The sequence below is a fragment of the Cololabis saira genome, chromosome 16 (genome assembly GCF_033807715.1).
Source record: "Cololabis saira isolate AMF1-May2022 chromosome 16, fColSai1.1, whole genome shotgun sequence".
Classification (NCBI taxonomy): domain Eukaryota; kingdom Metazoa; phylum Chordata; class Actinopteri; order Beloniformes; family Belonidae; genus Cololabis; species Cololabis saira.
The window spans coordinates 33,792,302-33,816,375 of NC_084602.1; the positions used below are offsets into that span (position 1 = coordinate 33,792,302).

The following is a 24,074-nucleotide window of genomic DNA, read 5'->3' on the forward strand; positions in this document are numbered from 1 at the left end:
AGATTGCCTGGGATTACATAAATACTGCTTGTTAAGGAAAAAATACACAGTGTCTGTTTTTTGAACAAATGCAGATTAAGTTCAAAACTAGATGTATTCACGTAAAGCAACAAACTTCATTTTTAATTGTTATTATCACAGATTTAAATATGTTATATTTACATGCGCTTAGATTTATTTTTTTCAGTGTAGTAAAATAAAGTCCTAGTTAGATTAAAGGGAGGGGCTTTGGCATAACTGCATAGGACATGTTGTGATTCCAGATCAAAGGGCATCAAAGTAAAATGTCAGCTTTCCCATTGCTTGTGAACCCATTCTGTAACCTTATCCATGTCATCCACCTTTCAGCATGACAGAGAGAGTAGCCTGGCAGGGGTCCAAAGATGCTCCTCACAATAGAATCCTTGAGGGCCTTGAAGATATTGAAGTAGCTGCGAATAAAAATCTAAGCCATAAAATACCTTTACCGCACAGCAAAAGACTATCGTGAATCATTAAAACAGCTTATGAGTTTCCCATTGTTTTAGTCAATAGCAAATCGCAGCCTCTGCAAGAAAAAAATCTCTTCGTGTGGTCATTGAATTTCCATTCAAACAGTCCCTATGGTTTGACACATTCCTCCTTTTTCAGATCATAATTTGCCTGATTCTTACAGGTTGTAGGATGAAGATCAGGTGTAAGCGGAATAGGAATGGGTGATATTTTACCGTTCACGATAAACCGTCAAAAAAATTCCCCACGGTAAGAATTTGTATCTCACGGTAAAAATGATAAATTCCTGTTGATGACGTTTTTGTGTAAAGATGATTTATGGAAGGAAGGAAGGAAGGAGAAGGAAGGAAGGAAGGAAGGAAGGAAGGAAGGAAGGAAGGAAGGAAGGAAGGAAGGAAGGAAGGAAGGAAGGAAGGAAGGAAGGAAGGAAGGAAGGAAGGACGGAAGGAAGGAAGGAAGGAAATAAGGAAGGAAGGAAGGAAGGAAGGAAGGAATGAGGAAGGAAGGAAATAAGGAAGGAATGAGGAAGGAAGGAAGGAATGAGGAAGGAAGGAAGGAAGGAAGGAATGAGGAAGGAAGGAATGAGGAAGGAAGGAAGGAAGGAAGGAAGGAAGGAAGGAAGGCATTATGAAGGAAGGAAGGAAGGAAGGAAGGAAGGAAGGAAGGAAGGAAGGAAGGAAGGAATGAGGAAGGAAGGAAGGATGGAAGGAAGGAAGGAAGGAAGGAAGGAAGGGAAGGAAGGAAGGAAGGAAGGACGGAAGGAAGGAAGGAAATAAGGAAGGAAGGAAGGAAGGAAGGAAGGAAGGACGGAAGGAAGGAAATAAGGAAGGAAGGAAATAAGGAAGGAAGGAAGGAAGGACGGGAAGGAAGGAAGGAAGGAATGAGGAAGGAAGGAAATAAGGAAGGAATGAGGAAGGAAGGAAGGAATGAGGAAGGAAGGAAGGAAGGAATGAGGAAGGAAGAAGGAAAGGAAGGAAGAGGAAGGAAGGAAGGAAGGAAGGAAGGAAGGAAGGAAGGAAGGAAGGAAGGAAGGAAGGAAGGAAGGAAGGAAGGAATGAGGAAGGAAGGAAGGAAGGAAGGAAGGAATGAGGAAGGAAGGCAGGAAGGAAGGAAGGAAGGAAGGAAGGAAGGAAGGAAGGAAGGAAGGAAGGAAGGAAGGAAGGAAGGAAGGAAGGAAGGAAGGAAGGAAGGAAGGAAGGAAGGAATGAGGAAGGAAGGAAGGAAGGAATGAGGAAGGAAGGCAGGAAGGAAGGAAGGAAGGAAGGAAGGAAGGAAAGAAGGAAGGAAGGAAGGAAGGAAGGAAGGAAGGAAGGAAGGAAGGAAGGAAGGAAGGAAGGAAGGAAGGAAGGAATGAGGAAGGAAGGAAGGAAGGAAATGAGCGAGAGAGAAAGAAAGAAAGAAAGAAATTAGCCTAAAAAGAAAGAAAGAAAGAAAGAAAGAAAGAAAGAAAGAAAGAAGAAGAAAGAAAGAAAGAAAGAAAGAAAGAAAGAAAGAAAGAAGAAGAAGAAGAAAGAAAGAAAGAAAGAAAGAAAGAAAGAAAAATTCCCGTTGATGATGTTTTTGTATTGGTATTTTTTTATCGTTATCAGGATAAATGCCAGAAATTATCGTGATACATTTTTTAGTCCATACCGCCCATCCCTAAAGCGGAACCCTTGATTTATTCTTAGAACAATAATATATCAAAGTCTGATCTTTACAACATGTTTGTGGGCATTGTGTCATGCCATTTGAAAAGGTGAATGTGAACCTCTTCACAGTCCGATAGAAGTGGCGGAAAAATTCAAGACATTTCTTTTTCTCCTCAAGAGTGGTTCCCCGTTGAAAGAGCAACGTGTTATACTCAGCAAGGTCATGGAGGAACGAAGGGTAAAGCAAAGAAAAGGCCCATCTCGCACTGGATAATGTTAATATTTACAAGTCCATTATCAGTAGAATGCTGAACAACGGTAGTCTTCATAACAGGGCTGGCAAGGGGAAGCAACCATCTGTAGGCTACATGAACCGTGCATGAGGGTATTAAAACATGTTTTGTGGACAGATGAGACTAACAGAGAACTATTAGTTTTAATGAAAAGCATTATAATTGTAAAAAAGAGAAAAGTTCCTTCCATCTGTTATTATTGGATACGTCCCACACTGCATGATGAGAAGCCACAGAAAACACAAGTGGATGGCTCCACGGCGACCTGTGTCGTTGACTTCCCAGGCTTTCCCCAAAAGACGTTTTGGGGAAAGCCTGGTCTGATTAGAAGAGACGGCGTTAATCAAAATAACCTTGTAAAAATAAAAACCAATCCACATTTAGCACCAATTAAAGATTTAGATGCAGACTACTAAATATACGATCATTAAGCTCCAAGTCTCTATTAGTAAATTATCTAATTACCGGACCAGGAGTGATATTTTCTGTTTATCAGAAACGTGGCTAAAGGAGGAAGAGTATGTTAGTTTAAATGAATCGGCTCCGCCCAGTTACTTTAATTATCATATTCCCCGAAGCATAGGCCGAGGCGGAGGAGTAGTGGTGATCTGTAACTCCAGTCTTCAAATAAAATCTAAACAGAAATGCGATGATAATACGTTGGAAAGCCTCACGCTTAGCCTAAAACTCCCAGAAGCCAGTTTCATCGATCGTGTAGACCAGGGGTCGGCAACCCAAAATGTTGAAAGAGCCATATTGGACCAAAACCACAAAAAACAAATATGTTTGGAGCTGCAAAAAATGAAAAGTCTTGTATAAGTCTTAGAATGAAGGCAACACATGCTGCATGTTTTCTATATTAGTGGGGGAAGATTTTTTTTTTTATTATGCACTTCGAGAAAAAAGTACAAATGTTGAGAAAAAAGTACAAATGTTGAGAAAAAAGTCAAAATTTCAAGAAAAAAGTCTAAATGTTGAGAAAAAAATCGAAATGTTGAGAAAAAAGTAGAAATGTCAAGATTAATGTTGAAGTACAATCTTGAGAAAAAAGTCAAAATGTCGAGAAAAAAGTCGAAATGTTGAGAAAGAAGTCAAAAATTTCGAAAGAAAAGTCGAAATATTGAGAGAAAAGTCGAAATGTTGAGGAAATAGTCAAAATTTCATGAAAAATTCAAAATGTTGAGAAAAACATCGAAATGTTGAGAAAAAAGTCGAAATGTCAAGATTAAAAAGGAAAGGAAAAAGGAAGAAAAAAAGAGGAAAAAAGGGAAAAAAGAAAAAAAGGAAAAAAACAAGAAAAAACAAGAAAAAAGAGAAAAAGAGAAAAAAGGAAAAAAGAGAGAAAAGAAGAAAGGGAAAAAAAAGGTCAAACATTTTTGAAAAAGCTCCAGGAGCCACTAGGGCGGTGCTAAAGAGCCGCATGCGGCTCTAGAGCTGCGGGTTGCCGACCCCTGGTGTAGACCTACCTGAGCTGACCTCTAAATCATCCCCGTTTGTTGGACCCCATCCCGACTACACTACTCCAAAATGTTTTTTTCCTCTCATTGGTTAGACAATACTGGACCAGAAAAATGTATCCTTAAACTTAGGATATGTACCACAGGTTTTCAAAGTTGCGGTAATTAAACGGTTACTTAAAAAAACCTTTTCTTGACCCGACATTTTAGCTAATTATAGACCAATTTCCAACCTTCCATTTTGATCTAAAATTCTGGAAAAGGTAGTCCCAAACTAGTTATGTGACCAAGTGTATAGAAATGTTTGAAGTTTTTCAGTCAGGGTTCAGAATGCCTCAGAGCACAGAGACAGCACTGGCTCGAGTCACAAATGACCTTCTTATGGCCTCAGATCAGGGATTAGTGTCCATACTGGTTCTACTGGACCTCAGATCAGGGATTAGTGTCCATACTGGTTCTACTGGACCTCAGATCAGGGATTAGTGTCCATACTGGTTCTACTGGACCTCAGATCAGGGATTAGTGTCCATACTGGTTCTACTGGACCTCAGATCAGGGATTAGTGTCCATACTGGTTCTACTGGACCTCAGATCAGGGATTAGTGTCCATACTGGTTCTACTGGACCTCAGATCAGGGATTAGTGTCCATACTGGTTCTACTGGACCTCAGATCAGGGATTAGTGTCCATACTGGTTCTACTGGACCTCAGATCAGGGATTAGTGTCCATACTGGTTCTACTGGACCTCAGATCAGGGATTAGTGTCCATACTGGTTCTACTGGACCTCAGATCAGGGATTAGTGTCCATACTGGTTCTACTGGACCTCAGATCAGGGATTAGTGTCCATACTGGTTCTACTGGACCTCAGATCAGGGATTAGTGTCCATACTGGTTCTACTGGACCTCAGATCAGGGATTAGTGTCCATACTGGTTCTACTGGACCTCAGATCAGGGATTAGTGTCCATACTGGTTCTACTGGACCTCAGATCAGGGATTAGTGTCCATACTGGTTCTACTGGACCTCAGATCAGGGATTAGTGTCCATACTGGTTCTACTGGACCTCAGATCAGGGATTAGTGTCCATACTGGTTCTACTGGACCTCAGATCAGGGATCAGTGTCCATACTGGTTCTACTGGACCTCAGATCAGGGATTAGTGTCCATACTGGTTCTACTGGACCTCAGATCAGGGATTAGTGTCCATACTGGTTCTACTGGACCTCAGATCAGGGATCAGTGTCCATACTGGTTCTACTGGACCTCAGTGCTGCTTCTGCTTTAGATCAGCATCTTACTGCAGGTTACAGGTTAGAGCAGGGGTCTGCAACCCAAAATGTTGAAAGAGCCATATTGGACCAAAAACACAAAAAACAAATGTGTCTGGAGCCGCGAAAAATGAAAGTCTTGTATAAGCTTTAGAATGAAGGCAACACATGCTGCATGTAGATATATTAGTTATAACTGGGGGAAGATTTTTTTTTTCATTATGCACTTCGAGAAAAATGTCGAGAAAAAAGTGGAAATGTCGAGAAAAAAGTCGAAATGTCAAGAAAAAAGTCGAAATGTGAAGGAAAAAGTGAAAATCTCGAGAAAAAAGTCAATGTTGAGAAAAAAGTCGAAATGTCGAGGAAATAGTACAAATTTTGTGAAAAAAGTCAAAATGTTGAGAAAAAAGTCAAAATGTCGAGATTAAAAAGGAAAGGAAAAAGGAAGAAAAAAAGAGAAAAAAGGAAAAAAAAGATGAAAAAAATTAAAAAAGAAGAAAGAGAAAAAAAAGGAAAAAAAAGAAGAAAAAAAGGAAAAAAAAGGTCAAACATTTTTGAAAAAGCTCCAGGGAGCCACTAGGGGTTGGTGCTAAAGAGCCGCTCTCAGAGGGCATGTGGCTGTAGAGCCACAGGTTGCCGACCCCTGGGTTAGAGCATGTTGTTGGGATTAAAGGGACAGCTCTACGTTGGTTTAAATCATATCTATCAGACATATTCCAGTTTGTTCATGTACACAAGGTTTCTTCAGAACAGACGAGGGTCTGCTATGGTGTCACGCATGTTTCAGTGCTAGGGCCAATCTTGTTCAGTTTATACATGCAGCCGTTGGGAAGTATAATCCAGAATCACGGCATACACTTTCATTGCTATGCTGATGATATGCAGCTCTATTTGTCTATGAAGCCTGATGAAACAGAACCGTTGGCTAAACTTCAGGCATGTCTTAAAGGACATCAAGGACTGGATGTCCACTCATTTTTTTGCTTTTAAATCCCAATAAAACAGAGGTTATTATTTTTTGGTCTCAAACACCGTTGGACGGGATGAGATGGTGTTGTGATGTTCTCCAGTGCTACTGTGCCAAACCTTGGTGTTATTTTCGATCAGGATTTGTTGTTTAAACAGCATATTAATCAGGTTTGTAAAACAGCGTTTTTCCATCTCCGTGATTTCACAAAGATTAGGAACATCCTCTCCCAGAGTGATGCGGAAAAAGTAATTCACGCGTTTATATCTTCTAGGCTAGACTACTGTAATGTGTTATTAGCAGGATGTCCAAGTAATTATCTGAATATCCTCCAGCTGATCCAGAATGCAGCAGCGCGAGTGCTGACAAGGAATCAGCAAGAGAGACCCCGTTTCTCCAGTGTTAGCCTCACTCTATTGACTCCCCGTAAAACTCAGAATCCAATTTAAAATTTTATTACGTGCATAAAAAACCCAAAACGGCCTAGCGCTGCGATATTTGCCAGACCTGATAGTACCTTATGTTCCTAATAGAGCTCTCTGCTCTCAGAGGGCATGTTTACTCATAGTTCCTAGAGTATCCACATGTAGATTTGGAGGACGGGCCTTCTGATATCAGCCACCATTACTGTGGAACCAAGAACTTCAGGCTGCCCTGCAGTCCCACCAATGTTCTGGATTTCTGGAATGCGCCTAAAGACAACTTGTGTTGTAATAGACGCTGGATATGTTATATTCCCAGCATGCCAGGCAGGTCTCTCTCACTTCCTCCATTTATAGAGGACTGTCTCAGAAAATTAGAATATTGTGATAAAGTTCTTTATTTTCTGTAATGCAATTAAAAAAACAAAAGTGTCATACATTCTGGATTCATCTGACACGCAGCTCAGCGTGGAAGCTCGTAATGAGGCCTGAGGACAATATATCCTGATTAGTTAGATTATTTTTCACTTCACGAATGGTCCAAGAAGGACTTTGTTTCCTCATTGTTATTCATTTATGTTTTTACCCCTTACAGGACTGTCTCAGAAAATTATAATATTGTGATAAAGTTCTTTATTTTCTGTAATGCAATTAAAAAAAAAAAAAATGTCATACATTCTGGATTCATTACAAATCAACTGAAATATTGCAAGCCTTTTATTATTTTAATATTGCTGATTATAGTTTACAGTTTAAGATTAAGATTCCCAGAATATTCAAATTTTTTGAGATAGGATATTTGAGTTTTCTTAAGCTGTAAGCCATGATCAGCAATATTAAAATAATAAAAGGCTTGCAATATTTCAGTTGATTTGTAATGAATCCAGAATGTATGACATTTTTGCATTATAGAAAATAAAGGACTTTATCACAATATTCTAATTTTCTGAGACAGTCCTGTATTTGCGAACCCTGTAAAGATTTAACTACATTTTTCAGTGGACAACACTGCACATCCTCAGTACAATATACTGCAGTGTCTTCACTGAGGGCTTCTTCAGCCTTACTTTTATGGACCAGATGCTCACTGTGTTCAATGACACAATTAATTAAACAATTACAAATTGTCAGTGAAGATATCAGGAGATGATGACCTTGTTATTTACGGTACATGAGTTCCAGTTCTGCAATTTTGCCATGTATGTATATTGCATAATAAATAGATAAAAGCTTGTGAGCAGCTTAATTCCCCACAAGCAAAAGCTGCACAAATGGAATGATTATCATGCTGCTACAGACTGAAAAGGCTACATTACATGACTCAATGTGGATGTCATATCAGCATGTGCACCTGAGCTCCATCCTTTACATCTACCTAACTTTGAAAATGTGTTTATTTCATTACTGTGTCTCATTACAAAAGAGCAGCACTATCAGCTGAGTGAGACAGCTGTTCTATTGTAGAACACAGCATGGCTGGTATCCATCTGAGTGCTTGTGTCACAGCTGAACCACGACAATCCATCTCAATGAGGAGAATCGGCCTCCAGGGATAAAGACACCGTATGGGAAGTGTTTTGCTCAACAGAATTCAGCAATGGTCTACGCCGTTACTATTCTCCAAGGGAAGAGATCACTCTAGATGGAACACTGAAGATATCTGGGGGCTCTGACATTCCTGCTATCACTGACCGTGGCCAAGAATTGGCTAAAAAGTCAGCTTATCAGACCGGAATTTTAATAATGAAGTTGGCTTACCCCGCAGCCCCTACAGTTAAAGGTTACTAATGGATGTGGAGAGGCAGCGGGCCGATTACAGAGCATGAGGAAGGCTGCTTTAAAGTGTCCACTTGGTCTGAGTTGGCTTTTGTAGTAGCTGAAAAATGCCAGCAGACAGCAGATGCTGTCTGAAGAGTCTGAAGAGCGGACATCTAATGTTCAGCCTCCAGCCATGTTCACCATGACATGTTGCTATGCAGTCATGTCTTCTCCCAAACTATACCACAATGCAACAGCAAACACCCATGTAGAGTTTAAACGTCTGAACAATAATAGTCTTAACATGTTGGGCTTCAGTAGGGCTACTGTAAATTTGTATACAGGACTGTCTCAGAAAATTAGAATATTGTGATAAAGTTCTTTATTTTCTGTAATGCAATTAAAAAAACAAAAATGTCATGTAACTGGATTCATTACAAATCAACTGAAATATTGCAAGTCTTTGGCTTACAGTTTAAGATTAAGATTCCCAGAATATTCACATGTTTTGAGATAGGATATTTGAGTTTTCTTAAGCTGTAAGCCATGATCAGCAATATTAAAATAATAAAAGGCTTGCAATATTTCAGTTGATTTGTAATGAATCCAGAATGTATGACGTTTTTGCATTACAGAAAATAAAGGACTTTATCACAATATTCTAATTTTCTGAGACAGTCCTGTATATTTGCTCCCCACAAGTACAGAAATACAAGAAACAGATATGACCATAAATATTACTACTTTTCATTGAAAGAAAAATAGAATATAATAGAATATATTACATTAAAATTATGAAAAAAAAATGTATTTGTTCTTGTCTTTTCATTTGGCAATAGTATTTGTAGGTTTTTACAGTCCAGGTGTAATATTTCATGGTCCATATGATGCTTAGTTTGTTCATTTCCATTCGGTAAAGTTCCGCTTGGCATAAAAACCAAAACCATCTACATCACTGTACCTGCTCTTCTGTGCTGCAGCAACCACTTATTACTGGTACAAAAAAGTAAGATCACTCTTCACCTGTGCTCGCTTCCCTTCACTGGCTTCCTTTTGAATTGAATATTGATTCCAAAATCCTACTTATCACCTTCAAAGCAGTAGATGGTCTCTCTCCAACTTAAATCTAAGAGGTGTTATCCTGGTGTGCTCCCTCCAGACCACCAGCTCCACGGGTGGTGTCCTTCTAACTATCCCCAGATCACCAAGGTCACAAAGAGAGATCAGGATCAGACGCATAACATCTCTGATATTTTTATATCTGTCCTTAAAACTTTCCTTTTTTGAAAGGCTTTTGGTATCGTCCGATGAATATATTCCATATTCTGCAGCCCTTCTCTTTTGGGCGAGCAATGTTCAACTTGTAAGGACAGGTTTTACATACTTTTTAAATAATGTTTTTCCTGATGTTTTAAGTTTTATACTGGCTTTGGATCGCTGCTGTTGTGTTAAGGTGCGGGTATGGTTCTGCGTCACACACACGCAGAGCACACGGCGCACCCGTGACGCCGTCACGAATCGTTCAGAGTTCTCCGTCTCTCCATTTGGTCGCGGTGCAGTACCCCCCGCGGCCACTAGTTAGCAATCTTTTTCTGAATGGTTTATCCGACTTTTTCCGGTCACAGTAAATCAAAGAAATAAGGACAACTATTGTGCAAAAAACAAAAACAAAAAAAATCACATATAAACAAAGAAAAAAGCCCTGGAAGTTCACTACTGATTCAAACCGGAAACCGGAAATGCTTCGCTTTCAAACGAACCAATCACAGCCCTCTCGGTCTGCGTGTGGTCGGCGTCTCCTCGACGCGTAGTTACAATTTTCGGGAGGTGCACGTCACTGACGGCGCATGTGACGGCGTGTCCTCTGCGTGTACAAAAACCACACGCCGTAGGCACGGCGTCGTTTTGACGCAGAACCATAATTCAGCCTTTAAGCACATTGTAACATTGTATTTAAAAGTACTACAGGACTGTCCCAGAAAAATTAGAATATTGTAAATAAAGTCCTTTATTTTCTGTAATGCAAAAATGTCATACATTCTGGATTCATTACAAATCAACTGAAATATTGCAAGCATTTTATTATTTTAATATTGCTGTTCATGGCTTACAGTTTACGAAAACTCAAATATCCTATCTCAAAAAAATATAATATTCTGGGAATCTTAATCTTAAACTGTAAGCCATAATCAGCAATATTAAAATAATAAAAGGCTTGCAATATTTCAGTTGATTTGTAATGAATCAAGAATGTATGAAATTTTTGTTTTTTTAATTGCATTACAGAAAATAAAGAACTTTATACCAATATTCAAATTTTCTGAGACAGTCCTGTATATAAATTTAGTTTATCATAATTATTTTAATAACCTAAAAGGTTGATAGTGCAAACTTCTGCTAAAGATTAGTAAAGCATTTGCTGTAATATGTCATATATGTGTAAAACTGTTATCAGCGTTATCAGTTCGTACTAAAACACAAGTTTTTCAAACTAAAAAAGTCTAGAAAGGTTGGTTGATATATGTGGAGTCAAGCTGTCCATGGCATTCTGCGCATGCACCGTTGTGGGTGTTGACCAAGTACACGAGAGCAAAGCTTAGTGAAAACAGTGAATAACTACACTAACTACTAGGGAATAAATACTACTGTTTTACCTCATGCCCCCAGCTTGCTTCCAGAGTTTTGCATGCTGTCATTATAGCCACTTTTGGTAATTATATAATTAAAATGTATAAACCGATCCTCTATTGGCATTAATAAAGACATGGATCTGGCAGTGTCATCACAACAACAGAACATTCCCAGTTACCAAGCAAGTTGCATGGCTTATGTGGAAGTCGGCATTCACTTTCTGAGGCGAAAGTCCACTGCAGGTCTTGATGGCCAGTTGGGATTTATTGTCTACATTAGATTTTTTTCATGAACGGCTTATATCATCTTTTAAAGGTGAACCATATCGGACATCTGCATTTACACTGGTTAAATACGGGGGGTTGACACATGAGCCTGGCTACTGATCTACAAAAAGTTTGACAGCAAGGGAAAGAAACAGCTGCTATTTTTAATGAATGCAGGTGAAATAAAAGATGTCATACATAAAGGTATTTCCAGTGGCCCATTGACAGGCCTCCTCAAACCCAAATCTGACTTTTTATTCTTGAATTCATGAAAGACATAGCAGAACATAATATGTGCATTACTTTCTGAAGCATTTTAGGAGGTCAGCCAAGCATTAAGAATAATAAAAAGTGGAATAGAAAGAGGAGAACCTGTTCTCCTGGGTTTATGTCACTCTCCATCATCGCATTTTCAAGGACACCTGACTCACATCACCGGAAAAAAAATCCAATCTGTCGGCTTGGATGCAAATGTATTTATCCAACTGGTACCTGATTTATTTTCACATGGAACTGAAGATATATGAATCCTTGGATTTTTTTTACTGCTTACATATCCAGTGGTCCTAGCAAGTATGAATGAGGAGTGAATGAATGATGCACTGCTGTGCAGTGATTTCATTAATATTTGGATGTTCTAATGACAATAATATACATATTCCCCACCATCTTTAGGAGTAGTTCTACACACTGCTATGTGTTAACAAAGAACTTAAGTTGATAAGTTTTAAAAGTGGAGGTTGCATTCTATGTATTTCCTGTTCAATACCCAGGCGAATGAGTATCGTAGATTAGTGGTTTCAGCTCCTTTAATTGGCCGCCGTGTTTGATTGTATTTTTGCGTTGGTTGCTCGACAGGGCCTTCTTGCTTTCAGTTCTCTCTCCATTAATAAAACGGAACTGTCAGTTCTGTGCATTATGTGAAAAATTGCCTCCTCTTGATCTTTCCAATTTCCCACATTGGTAACCCCGACATTAGCTCGCTGGATGTATCCGGAGATCCAACCATGGCCGCTAACGCTGTCACCCTCAAACTCCCCAAACTCTGGGACTCATCGGCCTCGCCATGGTTTGCCCTAAGTTTTCCATACGAGAAATCACAGCACACCCTGTCAAATATTTTTATGTTGGTTCTTCCCCACAATAATAAATAATTATTTCAGACACAGCTTCGAATCAACAAAATGGCAACTTATTATGTGTTTTTTTTTTATGTTTTGTGAATTTATTTGTGCTTCTGTCCACTACTGTGTGATTACTTTTCAGTTTTTCTCTTGTTGTGTTTTTCTTTTACTTCTTTGGAATATACTACTACTACTACTGTGTTTTTATATCCTTTACTTGCACACTTATTCTTAATATTTTGAGTGTATAAGCAGTGTTTCCCCTAGAATTTTTTTCAGGCCCGGTGGTACCCACCGAAAAAATCCTAAACAGACGAGGCGCGTGGGACGGCATATTGGACATGTAGCAATATAACAAAGTTTTACATTAAAAATCAATGTAGGCCTATATTGCTGAATGATATCACTTCAATGAAATCATTAGGCTTAATCTAACCTTTAACCAAAGTGTCATGGGCCTGAAAGGTCTGACCCCATACGAGCATTGAGCACATCTTTTCTAGATATTTCAGAGGGATCTCTATGAAAACCCTCTGGTCCTCTTTTAACAAGCTGCTTGTGCTGACGGCATATGTGACAAAACATCCCTATTCACAATTGAGATTATATCACTTATAAATAATTTAAACATTGTAGATTTGTTTTACCCGTTTTGTTATAACAGAGTTACATGCATTTGACTGGGGAAAAAATGAACCTTTAGTGGTTCTACTGGAAAGACAATCTATTGTCTGTGTTATTTTCATCATTATTGCTTACCAAAAAAAGAAGCTCAATCAGAACAAAAATGTGAGCTAAACAACAAATTGGAAATTTACCATGGGGAGCGTGGTACAAACCAGGGCTGTATTTATGGTTATTAAGCCATTCGGAATCCCAGCCAGATGTTCTGTGTTTAAATCCGTTGTTTTTTACTGGGTCACCAGTCGGACCGGTGTCAGCGACGGTAAAGGCTGATTTATGGTTCTGCGTTACACCAACGCAGAGGCTACGGCGTAGGGTACACGGCGACGCGCACGTACGGTGCATGTCTCTGCGTACCCTACGCCGTTGGTGTACCGCAGAACCATAAATCAGCCTTGACGCTCATACATGGCTGGAACTAGGACCCCGCGGACGGCTGGTGCGTCGTCGGGCTGTGTTTTCCTTCATGCTTCCCTGCAGCGTCTCATGCAAACACAAACACACAGAAACATGCAGAAACATTTCTTTATATCATGTTGTCAGTCTCCCGCGATATCTTTTCTTTTTTTTTTGACTAGCTACAAACTCTATACATCCCATAATATATAATAATATATGCCCGCGCTCTCAGCAGCGTTACTAGGCAACGAAGCAGGTTGACTCCCATTGCATAACAGCTGCAGAGGCTCCTAAACGCAAATGATCATTGATTTATTTTTTTTTAGGCCTGGCGGGGGGTCTCGTTGGCCTGGCGGCCCCGCCAGGCCTATATAATGGTAGGGGAAACACTGTATAAGTGTGTTCACGCTGTCATTTCTGTCTTTGTGAAGTTCCCTGGAAGTACCAGGATGGAAATTGAGCATGGACTGCTGCACACAATGGTCCCCCATAAAGTTGCTTTCGTCAACGAACATTATGACTAAATATTGTCGTCAACGAACCTTTATCACCTGAGGAAAACGAGACGAGACGCAACGAAAATAATGGTCATGTGACGATAACGATAATTAAATATCGTAGGCGAATAAAAACGAGACTAAAATGTAGATAAAATAAAAACTATGCTATGGTCGTTTTGGTCGTTGACCAAAACGAGACGAGACAAAATGTTATAAAAAAGATCCTTAATATAAGTAGTTTCCTTTTGCTTTTGCTACATAGACGTGGAAAAGAAAACCCAATGTGTCATCAAAAAATAAAAAGATAGGGAGAAATGCGGAAAAATAAATATGTTATAACTCAAATTAGAGTCTTCTGTATCTGGAATGAATGTATTCTTGAGTCTATAAGGTAACAATAATATAATAATAATAAGATAACCTTGTTCGAATTGTAAAATGGGTTTGGCTAAATACAATCTTTGACTAAAACTAGACTAAAATGGTCCTGGACAATACTGACTAAAATAAGACTAACATGCTCAGAGTTTTAGTCGACTGAAACTTGACACGACTAAAAGGAGAATGAATGTGAGTAAAACTAATAAAAACTAAAATGATAGCTTGACCCAAAGACTAGACTAAAACTAAAATTGAAACAGGCTGACAGAAACAACACTAATCCCCCACTTGTTGATGTGGTGGAACAAGGTTCAATGTTTACACAATTCTTTCAGATCGGATTAACCTTTGTGCTGTCTTCGGGTCAAGGAAGGAGGAAGAGAAGAATGGAGGAAAGAAGGAAGGAAGGAAAGAAGGAAGGGAGGATGGGAGAAAAGGAAGGGAGAAAAGAAGGAAGGAAGGAAGGAAAGAAGGAAGGAAGGGAGAAAAGAAGGGACAAAGCAAGGAAAGAGGGGAGGAAGGAAGGAAGGAAGGAAGGAAGGAAGGAAGGAAGGAAGGAAGGAAGGAAGGAAGGAAGGAAGGAAGGAAGGAAGGAAGGAAGGAAGGAAGGAAGGAAGGAAGGAAGGAAGGAAGGAAGGAAGGGAGGAAAGGAGAAAAGAAGGAAGGAAGGGAGGAAAGAAGGGAGAAAGAGGAAATAGGGGAGGGGAAAGAGGGGATGAAGGGAGGGAGGAAGGAAGGAAGGAAGGAAGGAAGGAAGGAAGGAAGGAAGGAAGGAAGGAAGGAAGGAAGGAAGGAAGGAAGGAAGGAAAGAAGGGAAGAAGGACGGAAGGAAAGAAGGGAAAAAAGAAGGAAGGAAGGAAAGGAGAAAGGAAGGAAGGGAAAAAGAATGAAGGAAGGAAAGGAGAAAACAAGGAAAGAATGTAGGAGGGGAGAAAAGAAGGAAGGAAGGAAGGAAGGAAGGAAGGAAGGAAGGAAGGAAGGAAGGAAGGAAGAAAGGAAGGAAGGAAGGAAGGAAGGAAGGAAGGAAGGAAGGAAGGAAAGGAGAAAAGAAGGAAGGAAGGGAGGAAAGGAGAAAAGAAGGAAGGAAGGGAGGAAAGAAGGGAGAAAGAGGAAATAGGGGAGGGGAAAGAGGGGATGAAGGGAGGGAGGAAGGAAGGAAGGAAGGAAGGAAGGAAGGAAGGAAGGAAGGAAGGAAGGAAGGAAGGAAGGAAGGAAGGAAGGAAGGAAGGGAAGAAGGACGGAAGGAAAGAAGGGAAAAAAGAAGGAAGGGAGGAAAGAAGAAAGGAAGGAAGGGAAAAAGAATGAAGGAAGGAAAGGAGAAAACAAGGAAAGAATGTAGGAGGGGAGAAAAGAAGGAAGGAAGGAAGGAAGGAAGGAAGGAAGGAAGGAAGGAAGGAAGGAAGGAAGGAAGGAAGGAAGGAAGGAAGGAAGGAAGGAAGGAAGGAAGGAAGGAAGGAAGGAAGGAAGGAAGGAAGGACAGAGGAAGAGAGAAGGAAGTAGAGAGCAGGAGGAAAGAAGGATAGGAGAATTAGGTCATTTTGACCCAAAGACAGTACAAGGGTTAACATGTGTATGTAATTGTGTGTGTTTAACAAACTTGGCAATAAACCCTTTTCTGATTCTGATTCTGATTCTGAATACCCCGTTAGATTCATCTGGATCCCTGAGGGGGTCTCGGTCAGGTTGACAGCCAGAAATCCGGCTTTGTGATGGTGTCGGGGCTTAAGATAGACACTGGCTGAGACAGAGACGTTCATGTGTGCTGATGGACAGCTGATGTCCGGCGTCAAGGCCAATTGGAAGCATAAAATAGATTGAGGACAGAGCTGCCCTAGTCCGTCTGTCTGAGGAAAAGTGACAGTGTCAGACTCACCTGACTTGACCCTCATGTCATCTTGCAAACTCAGGTCGTCCTCTGCAACCCAAGAGAAGTTCCAGTACCCTTGAGGAATGCCACCAGCCGTCCTGCCGTCCAAAGGTTCACCTGCAGCGACAGCAAATATCCACTTTACTTTCAGAGCACATGCTACAGTGCTATAGGTTAAGAGAGGGGAATAGTGGGACAGTCACTTTTAATAATGATTGTTCCTTCCTGCTCTCTTTATGAGTCAAACTTACCCACGGCTGCACTGGGTTAGTTATCACTCACACACACCGTACAGTCATGCAGTTCAAAATAATTCTTTCTGATGTGAAGCCCTTGTTGTGGATGACTCTCACTAACTACTATGTGAGGTGAAATTCTTCCAGGAACTTAGCAGCGCTTCCAACATAATGGAAAGTGACAAAGTGATTACCATATGCTGATGTCATTGTAGAAATTTCAATTATAGCTGCACAATTTCATCATGGTGCCTAAAAACTTATTCATAATGAAGCTCAATACATTGAGAGCAATACATCCTTGAGCAGTAAGGGCCAACTGCATGTTGGGGGTCACATTCAAGCAGGTAAAACAGTGGTTAGTTAAAAAAAATACAATCAAAATAAGTTAATATGACAAAGATGGATTCAAATTCAGTCAGTTTCAGGATATTACTCAAATAATATCCCCCCCGCCAAAGCAGAATGATCTGAAGGGCGGTGTTTTTATTTGTTGTTTTTTGTTAGATTGACCTCTTTTTGTGATTGGTTAACCAAAATTTGGTCAAAGGATTTGTAGAACTGCATTCTCATTAAACAGTACTGTGCACAAGTCGTTCACACCCATAATCTTGTTGCTCCATAAACGTTTTAATGACATTCACATTTCTTTTCCACAAATATGGAAAATAAAGGAACGTGGCTCTCTTAAACTCTCATGCCACTACACCCACTGAGGGAATGTTGAAATCCACACATGAAGGACAGAGTGGGAGGTGGGGGGGGGGCAACATTCAAAGGAAATCCAGATGCTCAAATTTAAATATAAAGATGTCCAATTAACCAATGAATACTCAGATATCCGAGTATTCGGGTCCAGGACTGCTGACTATTGATTTTGCTTGTCTTTTTGAGTCATCTTGTTCTGAACAAAGTGGTTTTATTTTGTGAATATATAATCTAGAGCAGGGGTCGGCAACCCGCGGCTCTAGAGCTGCATGCAGCTCTTTAGCGCCGCCCTAGTGGCTCCTGCAGCTTTTTCAAAAATGCTTTTTAATCTCGATATTTTGACTTTTTTCTCGACATTTCAACTTTTTTCTCGACATTTTGACTTTTTTCTCAACATTTCGACTTTTTTCCTTGTCATTTCGACTTTTTTTCTCAACATTTCGACTTTTGTCTCAAGATTGTACTTCAACATTAATCTTGAGATTTCTACTTTTTTCTCGAAATTTTTACTTTTTTCTCGACATTTTGACTTTTTTCTCGACATTTCGACTTTTTTCTCTAAGTGCATAATGAAAAAAAAATCTCCCCCCAGTTATAACTACCATAGATACATGTAGCATGTGTTGTCTTCATTCTAAGGCTTATACAAGACTTTTCATTTTTTTGCGGCTCCAGACATATTTGTTTTTTGTGTTTTTGGTCCAATATGGCTCTTTCAACATTTTGGGTTGCCGACCCCTGATCTAGATAATCAAGAACGTTGTCTCCAGTGTACTTTTCCATGCCGTGGTGTGCTAGGGGAGTCACACTGGAGTCACAAGTTGATCAAGAAGCCTGGCTCCATGATTGGCTGCAAGGCAGACAATTTGAAGCAGTGGTGGAGAGGAGCACTGTAAAAAAAAAAGCTGTCATCCATCCATGATAACCCCTCACACCCATGACATAACATCCTGGAACGACAGCAGAGCTCTTTGTCCAACAGAACGAACCAGCTCCACTGCAGCAAAGACAGATACATGAAATGTTTCCTGCCACATACAATAACTCAGTACAGTTCCTTGAATCACTGTAGCTCAGACAGACTGACAGAGAGCTCTGACTTCTGCAGTCTCTCTCTTCTGTAACAAAAATGCTATTTGCAATAATTTGTCAGTGAAGAAAGTATTCAGAACTCTAACCGAAGCAAATGCATTTTTTTGTGCTATACTAAATTATTTCACACAAATTCCCCACGATCCACAATTTGAAGGCTTATATTTCAAATGTTGTCCCAAGAGAGTTCCTGGGTGAGCTCTAGTTTATAAAGCTTCAAAATCTATTGTTTCATTCACCAAACTACCTCTGATCACGTATTGTTACTACAGATAAATATCATTAACCTTGAACAGACACACTACAATTGAGTCATAGTTAAAAAGTCCAAATAGCCAAATGAATTGGCTATTGACTTCGATAAGGTGCATAATTACCTGATACCAGGTTTGTCTAATTAATTTGACTCTGTCTTCACCTTCCCAACTTAAAGACTAATTATCACAAGATCGAAGTCTGATACAGTAGATACGAAAACTTTCTCATGTACACCTTTCTCCCCCCGAACACACACACACACACACACACACACACACACACACACACACACACACTTGCTTATTTTTTCCTGGTCCCAGGATAATTACCGCACAGTCAAAGACCCAGGCATTACTGCCTGGAGAAGAGACTCTTGCATAAATCCAGGAGCCGCCTCAAATGAGCCTTAAAGAGCAACTGATTGTAAATAGTGCCTTTCACGGCGCTGAATACAACACATTCTGGTTTGATAAAAGCAGACACAATATTCAAGACTTATTCCAATATCGCCCTCACTAGCGATTACAACATATTTAAAAGTATAGATTTCTCCATTAGTCGTGTCAGCATTTTTGATCAGTTTTCTTAGCGATTCATTTTGAATTGTCTTACGTCTGTTTTATCACAGGAAAGCAGAGATGCATGCAGACGTTTCTGGAATACACAACATAGGGCTGTTCGATTTTGCCCAAAAATAAAATCTCGATTTTTTTCTCTCAAAATCCGATTTTCGATTATGATTATTTTATGAATTGACAAAAGGCAAAAAAAAATTAATGAATAAAGTGCAAAACTCTGTAAAATAAGTTGAAAAAAAGTTTTAAAAAATATAAAAAAATATAAAAAATCAGCAAATCAGCACTTGCAAACATACAGTAAGTTATATTTCCAATTAAATAAAACAAGACATTTTCTAATTAAACTAAACTGGGTCTTTGCATGCTAAATAATAATGCAACCCGTGAAGGAGGTAGAGGTGTGTAATGTCAGTCATTACATTTGCTATTCACATTTGCAAGTTTTTTGCAAGGAACACGAGCCGGTCTACATTCGTAACACAAAAAATTCACTGCATGATACTCACAGCGTCCATGCAGAATCTTTTTTGTACATTTCAAGACACCCATAACTTTATGTGACTATTATAAAGGGAATTTAATCAGCCAGCATTTGAAAAGACAAAGAAAAAGAAAACCTGATGTTTAATCTTTACCAAAGAGTAGCTGTTTGTTTTTTTTTGTTAATTAAATAAAACGTAAAAAAAAAGAAAAAAAAAAAGAAAAGGTTGACTGTAAGCGTGATGCTGCCAGCTCCGGATGAGGCTTTTTTCCCGTTTTGGAAACCTTTATTCCCCCCCGACGGCCAAGCAGACGGTGGTCCGTACACAGGGCTTGGTTTGGGTCCAACAGCTGTTGATTTGGTGGAAACTGGCTGGCTGGTTGGACACTGCAGGAGCTGGCAGGATGCTGCTGGAGCTGCCTCTGGTTGGCCGCAGGTCACTGAAGAGCTTTTAGAAAAGCTGATGAGCCACACGGGGAACCAGCCATTCATCTCTCCAGCCGTGGAGATGGATGGCTGCTTCCTGACTGACACGCAGCTCAGCGTGGAAGCTCGTAATGAAGCCTGAGGACAATATATCCTGATTAGTTAGATTATTTTTCACTTCACGAATGGTCCAAGAAGGACTTTGTATCCTCATTGTTATTCATTTATGTTTTTACCCCTTACAGGACTGTCTCAGAAAATTAGAATATTGTGATAAAGTTCTTTATTTTCTGTAATGCAATTAAAAAAAAAAAAAAAATGTCATACATTCTGGATTCATTACAAATCAACTGAAATATTGCACGCCTTTTATTATTTTAATATTGCTGATTATGGTTTACAGTTTAAGATTACGATTCCCAGAATATTCTATTTTTTTAAAGATAGGATATTTGAGTTTTCTTAAGCTGTAAGCCATGATCAGCAATATTAAAATAATAAAAGGCTTGCAATATTTCAGTTGATTTGTAATTAATACAGAGTGTATGAATTTTTTGCATTACAGAAAATAAAGGACTTTATCACAATATTCTAATTTTCCGAGACAGTCCTGTATATTGGTACTGCAATGCAATATTTTCCCAAATTCTTACAGGCCTCAAGACAAAATGTTTGGTTTTGCTCATCATGCTCTTTATGTATGAAGTACAATTATGAAATTGTCAGGACACAGTCATATTAATAATACATTTTCTTTAAAGGCGCCTTTCCTGCCGTACACAACACATTAAAAAAATAAAACCAGTAGAACACATTTAAAAACATCAGAAAACTTTTAAAAACAGCAGCAGTAAAAATAAAGAAATGAGAAACAACAGAAAGAGGCAGAGAAATGAGCATTAAGGGATATATTCAACTCTCTTTCTGATTGGGGACCACTCATGGGGATACTGTGTTTTTCAAAAAAGATGACATTCACATATAATTTTGTTGGATAAAGGAATTCCACCACGCCACCCCCCACACACTTTTTAAACTGCACTAACCAAGTGAATAGGATGAATACTGCTTTGTTCTGATTGTGCAGTGGTTTTTTCAGGTTGGTATAGTACTTCCCTTTCATTCAGGTTCATTCAAACTCTTGATTTTTACGCATGCGCTGGGTGTCAAAGTGTCAGATTTCACCTGAGCTTCACCGATTTCAGGGCCTTATTTTGCTGTCTCACATTGTTGCTTTCAAAGAAGTCAAACCATTTGGGTTTGAATATTTATTGTTTTTATCTCAATTGTGTTATTCAACAGTCTCTTAGAAATATGATGTTGATTGACAGAATCCCTCACAATGCATGAGAATACCCACCGGCTTCAAGCAACATGCGCTATCGCACTTTTATTGATGAGAATTTCAGAAAGTTTACTGGATTTCATTGCTCGGATGTTGTTGTATCACGTTGGCCTATTTATGGTTTCGGGGCATTTTTCAATTGGAAGATTTGTATTATGATCCACAGCTGCTCCATGTATTGAAATATCTTTGGGCAACACTCTATACTCACCGTGTGAGTGTGGAGCATTTTATCATCTACTTTCCCCAAAGTTGCTGACCTGTTAGATAAAGGTCTGAGTTAACCTATTTCCTGTGAATAAAAATGGTACTGTGTTCAGATCGAGCTGAACATCACATTAAGGACTTAAATGTGCATCCGAGCATGTACACACGCACACACACACATACACACACACACACACACACACACACAGCACAGCACCGCAGAGAGTTCACTGGCAAAAAGTGTCGATGGACCCTTAAAGTGACAAAATGGACCGAACACAAGGGTTAAACATGTACAATCTTTTTCATATGAGCAGTTAACTCAATGAACAGAAGCGTTATTCCACTCAAGCTCGGAAATTCTTTACATGATTAGTGGATTCATGTTTAAAGCTTGAGTCACCTGCATAGACACTTGCGTTTCTATGAACATTTTCTAAATATTTGAGTCTTGATCTGTGAATTATGAGGTAGAACAAGAGCAGTGTGGCTTTTTTTCCTTCCATTTTTGAGAGTTAAGCAATACGCTCCAATGCACCTACAACTGAGATGGGTGAATACCTGAAAAAGGACTCAATTATTGCAATGTCCATACAATTATCTTTGTTTCAATGAGATCTAAGTGGATAATTTCACAGTCCTTGCAAAAACCTAACAAAACGAGGTACTAAAACTAAAGGGGAAGGCACAGTACTCTTCACATGATAGGAGAGGAACAAATACTTTCCAGTGGACAACACTATACATGATCTATGTGGTGCTTGGGGCTTCTGTTTTTCGTAGGAGCGCAATGGTCCAGAAATGCAGCCAATTGCCCATAGAAAGTGGAGGCGGCGTAAGAGTGCAGGTATCTGTGACTCAGCAGACGTGGAAACTTGTGTGGCCTTTTGTGAAATCAAAGGAATCCTGAAATGTTTTCCATTCAGGCTAACTTGACATGTGTAATGTGACTGTCATTGAAGCGTGCCTCGCTGTGAGATAGGGATGGGCGGTATGGACAAAAAAATGTATCACGATCATTTCTGGCATTTAACCCAATAACGCTAAAAAAAATACCAATACAAAAAGTGTCATCAACGGGAATATTTCTTTCTTTCTTTCATTTCTTTCTTGTTTCTTTCTTTCATGCTCATTTCTTTCTTTCTTTCTTTCTTTCTTCTATGCTCATTTCTTTCTTTCTTTCTTTCTTTCTTTCTTTCTTTCTTTCTTTCTTTCTTTCTTTCTTTCTTTCAGGCTCATTTCTTTCTTTCTTTCTTTCTTTCAGGCTCATTTCTTTCTTTCTTTCTTTCTTTCATTTCTTTCTTCTATGCTCATTTCTTTCTTTCTTTCTTTCTTTCTTTCTTTCTTTCTTTCTTTCTTTCTTTCTTTCTTTCTTTCTTTCTTTCTTTCTTTCTTTCTTTCTTTCTTTCTTTCTTTCTTTCTTTCTTTCTTTCTTTCTTTCAGGCTCATTTCTTTCTTTCTTTCTTTCAGGCTCATTTCTTTCTTTCTTTCTTTCTTTCTTTCATTTCTTTCTTCTATGCTCATTTCTTTCTTTCATTTCTTACTTCTATGCTCATTTCTTTCTTTCTTTCTTTCTTTCTTTCTTTCTTTCTTTCTTTCTTTCTTTCTTTCTTTCTTTCTTTCTTTCTTTCTTTCTTTCTTTCTTTCTTTCTTTCAGGCTCATTTCTTTCTTTCTTTCTTTCAGGCTCATTTCTTTCTTTCTTTCTTTCAGGCTCATTTCTTTCTTTCTTTCTTTCTTTCATTTCTTTCTTCTATGCTCATTTCTTTCTTTCTTTCTTTCTTCTATGCTCATTTCTTTCTTTCTTTCTTTCTTTCTTTCTTTCTTTCTTTCTTTCTTTCTTTCTTTCTTTCTTTCTTTCTTTCTTTCTTTCTTTCTTTCTTTCTTTCTTTCTTTCTTTCTTTCTTTCTTTCAGGCTCATTTCTTTCTTTCTTTCTTTCAGGCTCATTTCTTTCTTCTTTCTTTCTTTCATTAAGGCTCATTTCTTTCTTTCTTCTTTCTTTCTTTCTTTCTTTCTTTCTTTCAGGCTCATTTCTTTCTTTCTTTCTTTCAGGCTCATTTCTTTCTTCTTTCTTTCTTTCATTCAGGCTCATTTCTTTCTTTCTTTCTTTCTTTCTTTCTTTCTTTCTTTCTTTCTTTCTTTCTTTCTTTCTTTCTTTCTTTCTTTCTTTCTTTCTTTCTTTCTTTCTTTCTTTCTTTCAGGCTCATGTCTTTCTTTCTTTCTTTCAGGCTCATTTCTTCAATTTATCGTTTTTACCGTGAGATGACAAATTCTTACCGTGGGGAATCGTGAACGGTAAAATATCGCCCATTCCTACTGTGAGAACATTCATCTTAAGAATAATTAAGATAATTAAAGGGAAAATGAGGAAGCCACCCTTTTAAACTGTTGAGTCTTTATATTCCTTGGCCCTCTGCATCACAACTGTCCTTTTCTTTTTGGCCATTAATTAAAGATTTATCAAGGGATACATACATTACTGCCTAAATAAATTGATTACCTGTCCAGCCCAGTGACGCGTCATTAAATGCTCGTCAAAGTCTGCCAACACCACATAAGGCAGCTGAGGCCTGGAATTGGCTCCTTTCTTTCTGCTACAAA

At 38.9% G+C, this 24,074-nt stretch overlaps 1 pseudogene; it reads right to left on the reverse strand.

Moving 5' to 3' along the window:
- Positions 1-16,589, reverse strand: part of LOC133462184 (RNA-binding protein 25-like) — a 49,859-nt pseudogene extending 33,270 nt beyond the window's left edge.
- Between the last annotated feature and the right edge of the window lie 7,485 nt (positions 16,590-24,074).